This window comes from Ochotona princeps, chromosome 21 (assembly GCF_030435755.1).
Source record: "Ochotona princeps isolate mOchPri1 chromosome 21, mOchPri1.hap1, whole genome shotgun sequence".
NCBI lineage: Eukaryota > Metazoa > Chordata > Mammalia > Lagomorpha > Ochotonidae > Ochotona > Ochotona princeps.
Window position 1 is genome coordinate 39,691,781 of NC_080852.1, and position 16,505 is coordinate 39,708,285.

Genomic DNA, 16,505 nt, shown 5'->3' on the forward strand with positions numbered 1-16,505 from the left:
AATTTTGGTTAGACTCACAGGAAAGAAAACTCGAGATTCGGAATAATTAACAAATAACCGTTTCAGGCAGGCATTTGGTGGCAAGGATGCTGGTTGGGACACCCACATCTCCCATTGGAGGGTTTGGTTTGAGATGGAGTTCTGCCTCTGCTTCCGGCTCCTCACTGATGCAACCCTGGATCTCAACAGGGGCGTCCATGGGCGTCCAGTGCTGAGCTACCAGCAGGACATAGCGGACAGTCCGGGGATAAAGATCTCCCCCACCACCTCCATACAGCAACCCTCCCTCAGATTTTAAAAACCTAAAGATAACAATCTCTTTTTCACTTTTGTATTGATTCACATTTTTTGCACTAACAAGTATTAAGAAGCCACCAATGAGTAAAAGACATTATCAAGAGAATAACAATTATTGAAAAGTATAAAACCACAATTTGTCCCCACAGAAAACGTATCCAACTTTTTCCCCAGTATACATGTTTAACATTAAAGCAATATAATATTACTTATTAACCAATTAACAAAGCCAGAGAAAACTTTTGACAAAACATTTACACCAAATATTTTTAGTTATAATGTGCAAATTTGACATATCTAACATAAAAATTACATAGTTGAGACCTCCTGTGCTATAAAACATTATATATATATTATACATATTATATATATATAAAACATTATATATAAAACATTATATAGAATGCTGTAGCCTGGAGAAAGCAAGGTGAGCATCAACGGCCATCTCCTAAATGCCGAAGATCTCAATGTTAGGACTGGAATAAGACCAACCCTACAAGTGTAAGATGCCGCATGGGCCATTATGATACAGAACCATGATCGACCCTCCTTCAAATGAGGTCACCAGTCAGGAGGGAAAACTAGCCGAATGCCGACTGACTCTCTGGGAGCTAAAAGTCACACACTACAGGAAATGTGACTATTTTATTCTTCGCAACAGCCAGTGGTTTCCCACCATTCGGTTTTGAATAACAGACATTTGATTTGCTAGCCAGGCATCATTTGCATTTTATTTTTTCTAATGTGTGCTACATATCGGTTCTTTGGTGTGGGAGGTTAGATTTAAAAGGTAGCAACCTAATTTAGGAAGACTTAAAGCACCCACTCCCTACCGCCCAAAGTTAACCCCTGCCTTGTGATGTGCCCAGTGCCGGGGAAGGGCCACCTATAAAACAAATGATATGTATAAATACAGGGGTAAACAGATTTCAGAGGTAATATGCACAATTATTCTAATTGAACAAACTTTCAAGCATCCCCTAGAGCACCCAAGAAGCATTCATTTGCATAGAAATGACCCATATGTTAATTGAGAAAGCCACCCCCCCACTCCCACTAACTCCAACAAGTTGGAAGAGCTTTTCCAAGTACTGGGTCTTAAGTTGAAGCTTCCCGAGTTTCTCCGAGTTTCCATGAATTCTCGCCACACACGCAGGCTTCCTCTATCAAGTCCCCATGAAGGTGCTGAATGGAACCTCTGAATGATTTAGAAAATTGAATGTGATGAGAAAACGACATTTTCACACCCTTAAAACTAATAAGGACCTTGATGAAGTCTAGAGCAAAATCAAGCACTCAATTCTAATATGAATGTAATGCAAGTAGTCAAATCCAAGTTAATGAGGTGATAAAACATTATACTCTTTTAGGGGGAGAAAATATGAAAGATTTTTCTTTCTTAGCTCATTATTTGAAAATAGGTGCAAGAATCCAACTAAATTTATATAAAAAGGGTAGAAGATACAAGGCGATAGAGGTTGGGGGAGGGGAACGAGCTGGGGGAAGGGAAAAGCACCAGGTATGGGAAGGGGATGGGGAGGAGGAGCGGGAGGAGAGAAGAGGAGATGAGAAAAGGTGAGGGGGGCGTGGAGAGGAGGGGAGAGGTAAATAGGAAAGCTCCATGTAATGTGAGGACCTTAAGGAACCTGGAAAGCCAGTTAAGGCCCAGGCCAAGATAATGGATGTGCATTTGGTCTAAGCAGAAACAAAGCAACAGGACGCACGCTGAAAGACGCTGGTGTGGAGTCACACAGGGGCACCCCGTGATGTCTAACACACAGCAGAGAAGGCCCTCCCACCAGGTATGGCCAGACTTTTTTCCTGTAACAATTACTCTCCACACATTGTCTCCCTCTGAACCTGTCAATGACTTTGTCCTGTCACTTCTCCAACACGGAGGGCTCCTTGTTGAAGTGCCACTGAGGCCAGCACCCCAGGCTCCCTTCTCCAGTGAGTCTGTCCCTCGGCTTGCGGCTGTGCTCAGAGGGATCTGTTCCAACTGCAAGCACGTGGAAGAAAATTGACCTCCCCCATAGTACAAATAACAAAAACCAAGAGACTTAGTCTTGGGGGGGGGGGGGAACTGAATGAATCCACCATGTAGGCCAATAGGAAAGCTGGGATAGACATTGGCAAAAAAACTCACAGTCAGCCTGGCTCACAAGCCATGACAGACGCAACAATCTGGACCACAGATAGGAAAAAACCAGCAAGTCTCCCAGCCTCTCAGAGCCCTCAGTGCCAACTTCAGGAAGCCCCCACCCAAAAGGCCCAGAGTTCTCAGTTTCAGAAGGGAACCAGCACATTAAGCATGCTCTGTTCTTTTCCTTATCTCTTTGTCTTTCAAATAAATTAAAAAAAAAAACGTAAGACAAAATCAACACAATATGAAACAAACTATATTTGAGCCTTTCTGCCCCCAAGGCCCAGAAATTTTAAAAAAGAAAAACACGCTACAAGCTGAAGGAAGTCCTGCGTTCAAAAAGCAAGTCCCCGCAACCCCTCCAGCCTCTGGTATGAGCGCCAGCTAATCCCAGCTGCGTTGCTCCTGACCCTGTTCCTTGTTAACACATCTGGGAAAACAGTGGAACACGCCCTCAGTCTCGGGGCCCTGCACACACGGAGACGTAACTTCTGGCTCCCAGTTTTGGAAGAGCCCAGCTCTGGTCATCACAGCTATATAGAGAGTGAACCAGCATATGGAAGATCTCTCAGTATGTAACTGAGTCTCAAGTAAAATAAGTGATGTTTAAGCAACAAATAAATAAGCTGTAAAATCCAAAGGAGCCAGTACAGGGATTATCAGGGAGTCCCTTAGACCATAGCGAGGTAGGAAGTCAGTCTATTCACGGGACCTACGGATACACATTACCACCCAGGGAATATTAAAGTTTCTGTAAGGGAAGGTGCAGCATCTGGAACCAATGACTTGTTACGACTAGGGACCAGCAACAGAGCAAATAAGCCTTCCTTCGAAAAGCAGCAGGAAGAAAAGAACTCATTGAAGGCAGAAATCAATGCCTTTAAAGAGAGAATTAATGAAACTAAGAGACGATCAATAAGACTGATAAACTGCTAGCCAAACTGGATAGGGGAAACAAGAAGAGATGGCACTATCGCGGAATTGGGGACAAAACACAGGGCATCACCGCAGACTTCACAGACATTAAGAGAATAATGAAAAGTGCCTTAAAATATTTATTTGTTCTTATTGGAAAGTCAGATATACAGAGAGGAGGAGAGACAGAGAAAGATCTTCTGTCCTCTGACTCACTCCTCAAGCGGCCACAATGGCAGAGGTGAGCCAGTCTGGAACCAGGAACTTCTGGTCTGCCACGCAGGTGCAGGGCCTCAAGGCTTTGGGCTGTCCTGGATTGCTTTCCCAGGCCACAAGCAGGGAGCTGGATGGGAAACGGGGCCGCTGGGACATGAACCAGTGCCATATGGGATCTTGGCACATGTAAGACCAGGAATTTAGCCATTAGGCCACCACACCGAGCCTTGACTTTTTTTTAATTCACTTAAGTATGAACTTTTTGAGAAAATGAACCGGCAGGTAAGAATAGCATCTACTTATGTTACTTGTGATGTCGCTGGCAACCTATGGACTGTGAACCACCTAAATAAAGCCTTTTCACCCATACTCACAACCACACTTGTCTTGATTTTACAGTGAGAATTCTTACAGGGTCAAACATTTCCCAGTGGACATTACATCAAAGTTCTGCCCTACACTGTGCGGTCAAGCTTTGAACTCCTTCAAGTCTTGCTGAAATTCTGTGTCCTCCGGCCAGCCTTGCAGAACCACCCCTGTACTGCTCCCTTCCCTACACCCCTACTCCTGCGTGAGACCACAGAGACCTTCTCACCCTGCTCACGCCACACTAGGCTTATTCCATCTGAACTAAGGTGCACCTGCTTTGTGCATTTCCGTCCTTGGTCCACGGTACGTTTACATAGCATTTTCAGTCACCAATCCCAGCTTTTGTGAATACAGCTGTGGAAGGTTGGCAGCATTTTGGGACATGCTGATCTCATGTCCAAGCACTCAGAACTGCTGGCTCATGGGTAGTTATTTTATTATGACTATTAGTATGAGCCACTATTGCTGTACAATTTTCACTCCCATTCATGACATGTAAGTTTCCCTTTTCTCAGCTTTGCCCACACCTGTTATCGGTGCATAACAGCCATTCTAACAAATGTGAAATAATTTCAGGGTTTTCAATTTGTATTTTTCTGATGACTAGACATGATGAACAAGCTTTTTCTAAGTGGTCACTTGTACACCTTGAATAGCTTCGATAACCTCAAAACCTTACAACCACAAAACATGAATCCTTATTTTAAAATCATCCCTCAAAGAAAACTATAAATGCTATCAATATAGTGGAAGGGGCATCGCTGACTCAACATAAACTCCTACACAAAACAAACACTCAGCAGCCCGTAATGCATGAGGCCTGTATCACATTGAAGATAAAGTCAGAAAGAAATTGCCATGAAAGGCGACTACCCAAATATCCCTAACACAGAAGTAAAATCTCTAAAAAAAAAAAAAAACAAAAAAACAAAAAAACACACTGTATCATATTGAGTTAAGCAAAATAATGCAGATACCATGTCAAGTGGGCGTTTACTTCAGGAGGTAATATGTGGATTCCAATCAGTGCAGCTTGCAACACCAGAGAAGGTGAGTGAAAACACAATCTTCCCAACGTACCCAGGCCAAAGCTCCTGACAAAGTGAGATACACAACTGTGGTCAAAAATCTAACTTGCTGGTAACTCAGAATTGAATCTTCCTAATCCAATAAAGGGCCTCTCTGGAAACAGTCACAGTTCATGTTGAAAGAGTTCATCTTTCCCCCGAAGACTGTCTAAATGACTTCACGACACCTCTCTAACATTAGGGTGCCAAATTTCACCTGAGTGTACAAAGACACTGGGATGAGGAGGCAAACAGCAGAAGAGCACGCATCACAAAGGGAGATTAAAAAGCCTCCATTTACACACACAGATGCCAAAAACCTCCAGCAAACTCCTAAAAAGGACTAGAATACATTTACAAGACAATACCAACACATACAGCATATACTCAATAACAACAAGAACTTAAACTTGACATCATATAGCAGAAAGGGTAAAATCGTTAGATGTTTAGAAATATATAGTTGAGACTGGGCAAAACATTTGCATGCAAAGAGCAAGCTGCATGGCTCTGTCATCTCCAAACTGCACAGCTGGACACCTGGAGGAAAATTTAAGAGCAAAGATAATTCCTGCTGTTTGAGTTGGCTATTCGCGAACACAGCACAACTTAGTACTAGGTTAAGATTCTGAAGTTCTGAGAATGGGCAGAAATACCATCTTCTGGCACCACTAAAAATTCATGTAAATATATTAACAGCTAAAATAATTCAGGGGTTAGATTTATTTAATTTAGAAACTATCAACATTGTGTAAGGATAGAGAGATGGTAGCTTGGTCTAGCAAGTCAGGCTATCTTCCTGCGTTCATTTCCTATAGGAATCTTCCTGAAAGTACTATTCCAGTTGAAATGTACAGCAACTACTGAACAATACGAGAAAACATTCGTGTTTGAAACTGCTGTATGTTCAACTGCTGACTTTATTTAGATGCCTGAATTACAAGGGTTGAGAGGTTGGAGAAAGCAAAATTTCCCAACTACCTGGCTCCTTCAAACACCTTATAGTCCCTTGGGGTCAGACCAGCATTTGCTAAAGACACCTATGTCAGGTGTTTCAGACAGGTAACAGCATAGGTAACCAGGATGTAACAGCCAGTGTGTACCTCCCAGCTGGCTAGATTGTCTTCCATTGGGAGCGATGTCACACAGGGACAGCAGCACAGCCAGGAGTCCCAGAGTGGGCCATCTGGACTGGACTTCACCGCCACTGCTCCTGAGGGGGTCTGAGAAACTGGACTGTGCTGAGATGGGATTTCTATTTTTCTCTTCCTGGATACAAACAATGTAATGCAACTGGTACTGTTAATGAACTGGTCCATCTCACAGGATGGCAGTAGTGATGATAACAAACTGGAATGTGAGCGTTTTTGTAAAATTATACATCCTTTAGAAGGGATTCTCTTCTGCAGGATGAATCCTTTGCTTCTGCCCCATCATGTTGTAAAACCCCAACTTAGCAATCACAAAGATTTCTGGTTGGAGGTTTCTGTGAGGTAGACCCTGACCGGTTTGATGTTTGTATGGCTTCTGCCTCAGAACAGATTTTCACAATAAAGGCAGAGTCTCTTTCACAGGTCACGTGAGCCAGTCCCTGGACAGCTCCAGATGGCAAAGCATGAGCACTGCACCCAGCTCCTCCCAGAGTCCTCCCCACTTCTTTCCTGCCATCATCATCATCTGTGTTCCACTCCTTTCCACCCCACCAGACTGAGTGTTCTGCTCCAAATCTCACATGTGCTGCCATGTTACTTCCTGGTTGCCACTTGCCAGATACTGTAATTCCTATAGCTGGAACTTCTCAAGGTAGTAGGATCATCAGTTCCTGCACCAAATTCTCATGATGCTGAACTAGCCTGATGATCTTTGTGCTCTTTGCATAAGCCTTGGTCCTCAGCCCTCCATGCAGAAATTACTCTGTGTGTCCCATGATCACCCTAACCACTCCACATCCCAGAGTCACTGTGTGCACCTGCTTACAGTACCATAATTTCAGGCTTCCTGATACTTTTCTAGAGGGTTAATGCTATACTCACTTTGCGGGACTATTTTAGTGAGAGTTGCCCCCCTCATGCTACAGGGAAAGAGCAAAAGCCCTGGGACCGCACCGGTATTTCCCTGGCTGAAGCTAGGAACCCAGTGAACTCTTGTTCAAGAACTGAATGTGAACCACGCATGGATATGGCGGAGAAGCTTCATTTCAGGGTTCTAATGGTTACTGGAAATGCAGATCCTTCATCTCACTGAGGAACGGAATCTTGAGAAAAAGATAGGAAAAGCAAAGGGGACCCAAGCAGAGTTCAGAAAAGAGAAGTCAAGGTTGTGGAGATTTGCTCAAAAAATATAAAATGTCAGGAAGCGCAAGTCTAAAAGATCTGCTAAAGAAGGTGGTAACTCCAGCAAATAGTAACGCAGACATTCCACAATCCTCCTCCTCCACATGAAACCATTGTACTCCACATGGTAAATACCTTCAACTTTTTTTTCCAACTAAAAATACATTTATAAACTTGACACAAACATCTTGTCCTCTTAAGCTGATAAGCCTAACAGGACTTCTAATTAAGTTAATTAGTCCAGCATTTTCTTTCTCTTTCCCTCAGACATTGACCACCTTAACTTCCTTGGGTCAACCAAACAAGCAAATATGGATTGAGCATTAATTCCCTTTAGCTCTCATTTCATGCAAATACTTCAGGCACTAATTTTAAACACAAAGTGTTCATTTCATGTACATTCATTTAAAAAAATCATTAAAGTAAAAACCAAGTCTAAGTGTTCAATGTTCTAATGTTGCATGCAATACCACTGAAGCACGCACACCAACACCAAGAAGACAGAGGCTCAGTTCAACCTCTACAAGGAGCCAAAGAATTCTGAGCGGGGTCTTGCTGCCCTCTCTCTCATGCTGAGCAATCTAAGTCAGAGATTATTAAAAATAAAGGAAATCAAACTTTAATATCCCATGATCTCAGTGTCCAAATTTAATTGTGTTTCATCTAAGGGCATTGTTAAACTCAGAGTAAGACTCATGAATTATGTGCGTGTCAGAGGAAGACAGTCCACATAAAATCTCCACATGATGGAGATATGAATAAAGTACAACTAGGCAGGAGAATAATTAGGCACCAACAGTGACAGTGGCAGGACCCTGGGCAGATTACATCTCAGAGTTCTGAGAACAAACTTTCCAGGGATCAGTCAGTCCCACTCAAGCTCAATTGAGCTAAGCCTCTGATTAAAATAAACAATTGTATCATAAGATTTTTCTACCATTTATTATGGCTAATGAGCACTTAGGAAACTCAACCTCATGGCATTTCATGGTCATGAACAAGGTATGGCAGATCACAAGCACAGGACTCTTTCCTTCTTAAAACACAGAATTGGTGACCACTGATGACCTCAACAGAAGCTTTCAGACTTCACCTGCCTGTCTGCAAGTGGGCTCCTACAAAACATCAACAGGCACTAGGACAAACAGATCCCCACGCCAGTTATTCAACAGTCGATATTAGCAGAATCAAAACGAAGCACTTCAATTGATTTCACCTCAAAAGTTTCCACCCAGACATAGCCCATTGTTTCAAGATTTATTTATTTGTATTGGAAAGGCAGATATACAGAGAAAAGGAGAGACAGAGCAAGATCTTCCATCTGCTGCTTCTCTCCTCAAGCGACTGCAAAGGCCACAGCTGAGCTGATCTGGAGCCGGGAACCAGAAGACAAGAGCTTCTTCCGGGTCTCCCATATGGGTGCAAGGTTCCAAGGATTTGGGCCATCCTCTACGGCTTTCCCAGGTCACAGGCAGGAAGCTGGATGGGAAGTAGAGCAGCTGCGACATGAAATACAGGATCCCAGGGACAACCAGAAACGCAGACAGCATCCACCTACCACAGGAAGCAGGAGTGTGCAGGGACAAAGGCAGCTGTTTACACATCAGAACCAAGTACAATGCAACCAAGGGAGAGAAGGTGAAAGGTCCCCAGTTTCTGAAGCATTTCTGTACATAGCTGAGCACTGCCCAGGTCAGCAGGGTCAGAGGACCTCTGAGTCCAAGATGTGAACCACTTCTAAGTAACAAAGGCAGAACTCAGAGGCAAAGTTAATTCTGATTCTAACAAGGCATAGCTGAAAACCCCCTGACTAGCAAAGAAGTTGACAGAGTTCTTAGATGCAGGCCCCGGTCTCCCAAGGATTAACTCCACAGCTTAGCTTGTTTCTCAGAGCATAACAGGATTGGTAATTTTGGCCTGATACATATAGCCACTGGCTTAACCGCAAGTTCCTGCTTCCTATTTGTCAAGTTATCTGCCAGGGGATTGGATAAAACTCAAGGGATTTAGGGTGGCCACTAGAGGATTGGATAAACACTGGGAGGAACTGAAGGGATTTAGGGTTGCCACTACTGGGAGGAACTGAAGGGATTTAGGGTGGCCACTACTGGGAGGAGCTAAGCAGAGTATAAAAGAAAGTCTGGAGTTGCAATAAAGATCATTCTGTCATCGATCGGCATTCGGTGTACTGCGTGTTGCCTGGTCTTGTCTCTCTGCGTTGTCTTTGTTGTAACCCTAGTCCCTCCGCTCGGCTCGGGGTACGTGGCGACGAGGGCGTTGCCAACACTTAGAATAGCATTTTTCCTGATAATGTAACAAAATCAGCTGGCTGCTTCACATTGATTTAGCTATAAGTGTAAAATATTGACAGACAAAAAATAGACAAATATTTTCCAGCAACTCACATTCTGCGACAAACCTCAAGGATATTGGGAAAACACAAATGTTTTCAAGATTCAACATAATTCAGGGGTTCTGCACTGTGTTGCAATGGGGTTAAGCCACTGCCTCCAGCACCAGCACTCAATACAAGAGCAGGTTCGAGTCCCGGCTGCTCTGTTTCTGAGCCAGCTCCCTGCTAACGTGCCTATGAAAGAGGTGGAAAAGGCCCAGGTACTTTCGCCCGTCAGTCACACGGAACATTCAGAATTCCAGGCTCCTGGCTTCTACCTCACTTGTGACCAATTTGGGGACTAAACCATTAGTTGAAAATTATCTTTTACTTCCCCTATCTCTCCACCACTCTTCCAAATGATAAAATTAAACTCTTTAAGACCCAGTTTAAAATGCTGGGCAATCAAACACTATCAACACCCAAGAACAAAGCATGATTGTTGCTGAGGAAGAATATTAACCAACTTACAACAGCCCCAATATGACATCAGCTTTAGGATTAGCAAACAAAGATATCAAACTGGTTATTAGACCTTCATCCCATAGGATATTGAAGCTGGAAGAAAAGTTACATATTAAGTAGAGATGTGGAAGATTAAAAAGCAGTAAGATAGGATGAAAATATCTAAGATGATGAATTATCTGCATGTAAGGAGAAGTAGATTAAACATTGTTGGACATAGTTTTAATGAAATTAAAGATACATCTGTAGAAGCTATTGTAGCAAAATACAAAGAACAGAAACAAAACCAATGGGTGGGAGCAGTGAACATGTAAACAGAAAACCAGTGCAGTGTGGGACTGAGTTCCAGCATTTTCTTATACAGCTGAAGACTCTATAGTATTGAGTATTGTTCTGTAGGTCACTACTTAAAAGAACTGCAAGCACATATGCCAACAGAAATTCATAGACACATACTCACAGCAGCTTCACCTGTAGCAGCAGAAGGACAGATGCAACACCAGTGCTGACCCAGAGTTGCATGGTGCCCCTACTCTCCAGCACTCCGAAACAGTGGTTAACATGGGCAATACCCAGTCTACACCCCAGCAAGATCCTCATGCTACCGAACAGAGATGAGCCACGGCAACACACGAGACGGCATTTCATCCCCAAATCAAAGGGAATTTCCTTCAGTTCCTCTCTCAGCATGCTACGTAAGTGTCATGAACCATGAACTGACTCAATCTTGATGGACACTGCTTTGCTGAGAACTAGGCTATCTTTTGCTTCCCATCACAGCACATCCAATATTACACATGCAACAGGTACTTGTGACACTGTCGTCATTAGAAGCACATGATGCTACTAAGGCTCATTAGTATAGTCACTGCTGTCCTCCCCAAAAGGGAGTGAACTATCACAGTGCTCAGCAAAGTTACTTGTCACCTCCATTTGCTTCATTAAGGAAAAAAGGACATAAACAGATTTTAAATCTATACAATAACTACCACAAACCACAAGAAAATCACTTTCTCCTTCCCAACGAAGCCATTTTTCTCCACAGCATCTGCCTTCCTGTCTGGTTAGGATTCTAAAGCTCATGCTGCAAAGCAACAAGAATTCACAAGTCACAGAGTTTTCTCCAATTTTTCCTTGACATCTTCTTCTTGCTTTAAAGACACCATGCTACCTCCACACTCTCAAGCTTGTAAGAAACCCAGCAAGCTCAGATGAGCATTGAGGCCACCATCTTATCATTCAAGCCAGTCTTTTTTTTTTTTTAATAGATATTCAAACACAAAGCTCAGTGGAGTGAGCCAGTAATGTGGTCTTCAACACACATCAGGATGATCTAGGGAACTGCTACAACACAAATGGTAGGCCCACATCTTGCCTTCTGCCTCCATGGGTCTGGGGTGAAGCCTGAACATCTGTTCTTCCAAATCCCTGAAGATGACCTCTGCTTCAAAGAGAAGGTTCCAGGCTCTTGGTCAGGACATGGGCCATCTGTCAAGCCTTCCTGCCCTGAAAGCTGGAAAATAATTTCCCCCTTTGTGGTTTCTATGAGTACTCACCCTTTATTTTGTGAATGCACTGGGGGCAGATGTGTGGCTGTTACGATAACTGTCGATTTCATGAGACAATCAGTGGATTTGCACCACATACCTTTTCCCTGCTCTTACAGCATTAGGCACCCTGTCAACACTGCTGTGACGCCTGTTGGTACCTTCCCCCGGTTAGACATGGTGGGTTTACATTCCTCAAGGGACTTGCAAAAGCAGTTTAAGTCTCTGCAGAAAACTAATGGCTGAAGCTCATCAAGCACCTGCTATGCCAGGCACCTGTCTACTCCCTTGGGTGCATTAACTTGTTACATCTACAAAACAGCCCCAGGGCATAGTGTGTTATTCTTGCTTTTCCGGGGAGAAAAGAGACACCAGCTGACTTGGGAATGTTTCCAGATGTTCATCACTCAGCTAGGAGGAGACAATGCCACAGTGTAGCACCCGAGTCTCCCCTAACTCTGTAATGGACAGATTGTTTCACCCCACCAGGCTAGCAGAGGCTTTGCAGCATGAGGGAGATGGGGACCCATTGGAGGGGTACAGCACAGACAGCTCATGAATGACACCATGTTGAGAAGCTCATATATCCTGGGAAATCTATCCAAGGTCAAATGCATTGTGACGTCTTAGAGAAACATGAATGAAAATATGAGCCGACACTCGGTTCCATGCTAATCATTGTTTCAATTTCCAGGCCACGCAAGGCACTATGGCTGCATTACCTCAACAGGGTGGGAGCTTGGCCTCCGGTAGCTACTCCCTCTGCTGTCCCCTCCATCCAGCAGCTTCACGAACCATGTGCCTACCCAGACCCAGTTTGTAGATGGGCCAAGCACAGGACAGCTCACGATTTGCCTGAACGATGTTCAAAAATTCACTGCTTGAACAAAAAGCAACGAACACTTCTCTTCATGACCAGTGACTTAAAACTACATGCAGTGGGGTGCTAACAAAAACTCAATTGTCACATAATTTCTGTATTAAATTAGAAAACCTCTGAAATCAATGAAATAAAAACATGTGCAACTATGAAGAAATCACCCAAAACATCCAGCACAGTTAGCTATTCACAGAATAATTGGTTTGCACGCCACACACTCCACTTCCTCACACTTTCGTAACTTTAAGACAGGGAGAACCTGGGCCCGCCCAGGACCCTGACCGTCCAGATGCGCCACAGACCAGGACCCCGGGATCTTGCTTCCTTCCCAAATTATCATTCAAGCCACATGATGCACGTCCTCAACCCACACACCAAATAAAGTTCGTTCCCAATGAGAAAATGGGCTGAGCCACTCGAGTTTGCTTTCATTCTGCTCCAGCATGTCACATTCATTGCTCTCCAGCAGAATTCTGGAGCATCAGTCACAAGTCGGAAATCCTTCATCTGTCGCTTTATGGGATACTTCTCTCACAATCCACAAAACACCATGTAACAATCCCTCATGGGAAGCCTTGAGAGAAGCCAGATCAGAACCTGGCTGATATTTACATCCCCCTCCATCCTCCTCTAAAGCAAGGACTTTAGACACGTCATTCCTTTCTCTGTAAAATCAGAATAAACACGATATGGCCTGCCATCAAGAACAAACGGAGGCCACACTCCCGGTAAGGGGTGTTGGTCCCAGCCGGCCGGCTAGTCAGCTGCCTGCTTGCAACCAAGAACTCAGGCTCAGGTGTGCTGAGCTTCAATAAACCATCTTTGTGCACTTGGATCAAAAACAAAACAACGAACAAACAAAAGCAAAGAACAAAAGGAAAGATGCAAGCCATACTTGAGCAATAGAACCTGGTCCACACTATGGGCTCACCAAACTGCAGCTCAGAGCACCCATTAAGCTACCTCAGCCACACCTGGGCCTTAGCTGAATTCACAGAGCCTGGGAAGAATTCCAGGGTGTAGGGGCTGAAAAGATCAGTCTAGGATTTGCCTTTGGAATTTTCCAGAGCTCCTGACCCGTCTTCCTGTTAGCAGCCTCAGGCTCATGAGGAGGCCAAGAATTGCCGTGGCCTGATACCTCCTTTTCAATTGCATCAAAAATAAAACGTATCATCCGGCTGCTTCTTGCAGCGAGGGCCTCCTATGTTGCTCTTTGCCTAGAGCCGGAAATAGAATCTTCCATTCTATCTTTTCCCTTTTGCCTTTCACACCTTCCCCATTCTCAAGTGACTAACATTTTATTTCAACAGAAATTCAAAGTTATTGGCTGAGGTACCTGCAGCGGCAGAAACTCCAATAGCCATTGTGAGAGACGGGAGCTAAGGCGGCCACGCGTCACAGCTGTGATATCACACGGGGATATTCGGAGACAAGAAGCTTCCCTGTTTCTGCACAGGGCAACAGGCAGCCCCCCCCGAGTCCCCAGAAAGCGGCATGTTCTAACACACATTAACACCCAGACTAGCCACTCTTCATGCCTCACCCAATCCACGCTCAACAGGCCACGCCAGCAACTGTCAACCCCAGGATGCCCTGGTCTTGGTGCCAACCATGGACTTACCAGGCCCTGGTCCTCTGACACCTTCGCCTGTTGCTTGAATCTGACCCTTTCCAAGTCTCAGAATCATCTCTCCCACTGCTGCCACAGACTCTTCTGAGTCTGGGGAGCCCGGAAGAGGAGGAGCTAAACAGATTGCAACAGCCTAAAGCTGAGATGGGCTCCGCACTTTAACTGCTCTGGGGTCAGACCTGCCCAATGCACCTTTTCATCATCCTTCATTACCAACAGCTGACTGCAGCCTCTGAGCTTCTGTTGGCTAAAGCTGAGAGGCGAGTGTAGGCCTGGATGGGCTGAGTTACTCAACTAGCTGGTTCTCTTAGGGTAATTCTTACTTGATCCTTCAACTGCAGGATACAAATTTTGGTGACTTCAAGTTGCTCTACCAGTGTTGGTTGATTTTAGAGTCATCTGGGATGGCCTCTCCTAGACGCGGATTTCCACTCCTCACCCAATTCCAGCTCACCAATCTTCTGGAGTTGAGGTGAGAGAATCTGTTTCTTCCACAAGTTTCTCCAGGTGATTTGGGCAATGGGCCCAATTTAGGAACACATCATCAACGAAGGGATGAGATTATTGCAGGAACCTGGCACAGTCTGATGCGGGAGAGAGTCTTTTCCCTAGTCTACCCCCATGTGTTCCTGCATGACAAGCTTACTGCAGAAGAAGCTCTGTGACCCAATTCATGCTGAGCTTTTTGCTGAAAGGCTCAGGCTACGCGGTACCCAGGCACAGCTGCAGACAAAAGGCCTCGGATGTTTTCAGTGTACTTGGAACTTCAGGATGATGACATCCCACAAAGATGAGTGTACTTCACAGAGTTCATGAGAAAGGGGGAAATAAAAGCTTGTTTTGCTGAAAATTTTTGAAATTCTGGCATAGGCTTTGCACAATATACATCACCCACGAATGTTTCGAAGACCCCTCCTATAACCAATTAGTGAACAAGTTCTAGGTTCCTTCATCCCTGTCACCCCAGGGAGTCCCTTCTCTCCACACACCTTTGCTGGGGTGCCCAGCTGCCCCAGATTACTGGGCATTGCTGTGTTTTCCTGCAGAACTGGAAGCATCTTGGGCAAACTGCAAGTGCTGGCAAATTATTAGGAGCAGATGGAGAAAACTGAGACTTGGAAACCAAGCATTTCTACAGCATAGGGAGAAAGCAATTCTTAAAGCATTCGGCGGGGCCAGCACTAAGGCGTGGTGGGCTAAGCTTCTGCTTTTGGAGCGGACATTCTGTATGGGCGCAAGTTCAAGTCCTGCCTACTCCGTTTCTGATCCAGCTCACTGCTTGTGGTGGGAGAGAAGCAGGCAAATGACTCTGGTATTTGGACCCTTTGCCCATGCGGGGGGCCCAGGGAAGGTTTCTGGCTCCTGGCTTCAGATCAGATCAGCTAGTGCTATTACCGCCATCTGGGGAGTGAGCCAGCTGACTGAACACCTCTCTCTGTCTGTCTTTCCTTCTCTCAGTAACTGTGCCTTTCAAATAAAACTACAATGAGTCTTTAAAAAAACTAAACCACACCAAATATTTTGTGTGTGCCTGGTGCACCGGAAGTGGCTATCAGGAGACAATAGATTTGAGAATAGATGTCTTACCTCAAGAAGGGCTTGCTGTCTCATATTTTGAAAATACTTTCATAAATCTTATTTTTTTATAGTTACACTAAATAACACAAAAACAGCATAAGAAAGACCTCAAAGCCCAGAATTCAGTCCTGGTTCCCCTGCGGAAGGCGGGCAGCCACGCACCTGAGACCTTACCAGCTTCCTCCAAGCTGAAAGCAGAAATGGAACCAGGACGTGAGCCCAGCCCAGCCCACGCTGCTCCTGTCCTTACCAGAGCAGGACGGAGGCAGCCAGCGGCGAAGGCCTTCGTCTGTCCTTACCAGAGCAGGACAGAGGCAGCCAGCGGCGAAGGCCATCAGAGACGAAGGTCTACAAGCCACCATCAGCAGCTATGGGACAGCAGACAAGCAGCCTCCCTGGGAAGCTCCAAAGGCCGACTCAGATTCCGGCCCCTGCATTTCAGGGTCGGCCTCCGCAGGTGCAAGGGGACATGACTGCACTCAGTCGGGCATCTGGGATATCAGTCCTGGAAGATCCTGCAAGACCACAGCATGGTGACCATGCCCGCACAGAAGCACGCTGGAAAGACGCCCGGGCAAGGAGGGCTGCAGCGCACGCTCACGTCCCTGTTTGCTTGGATGCGCTGCGGTTCTGTGGAACAACCACATCCCGAGTGCTTGCTGCTTTACACAAT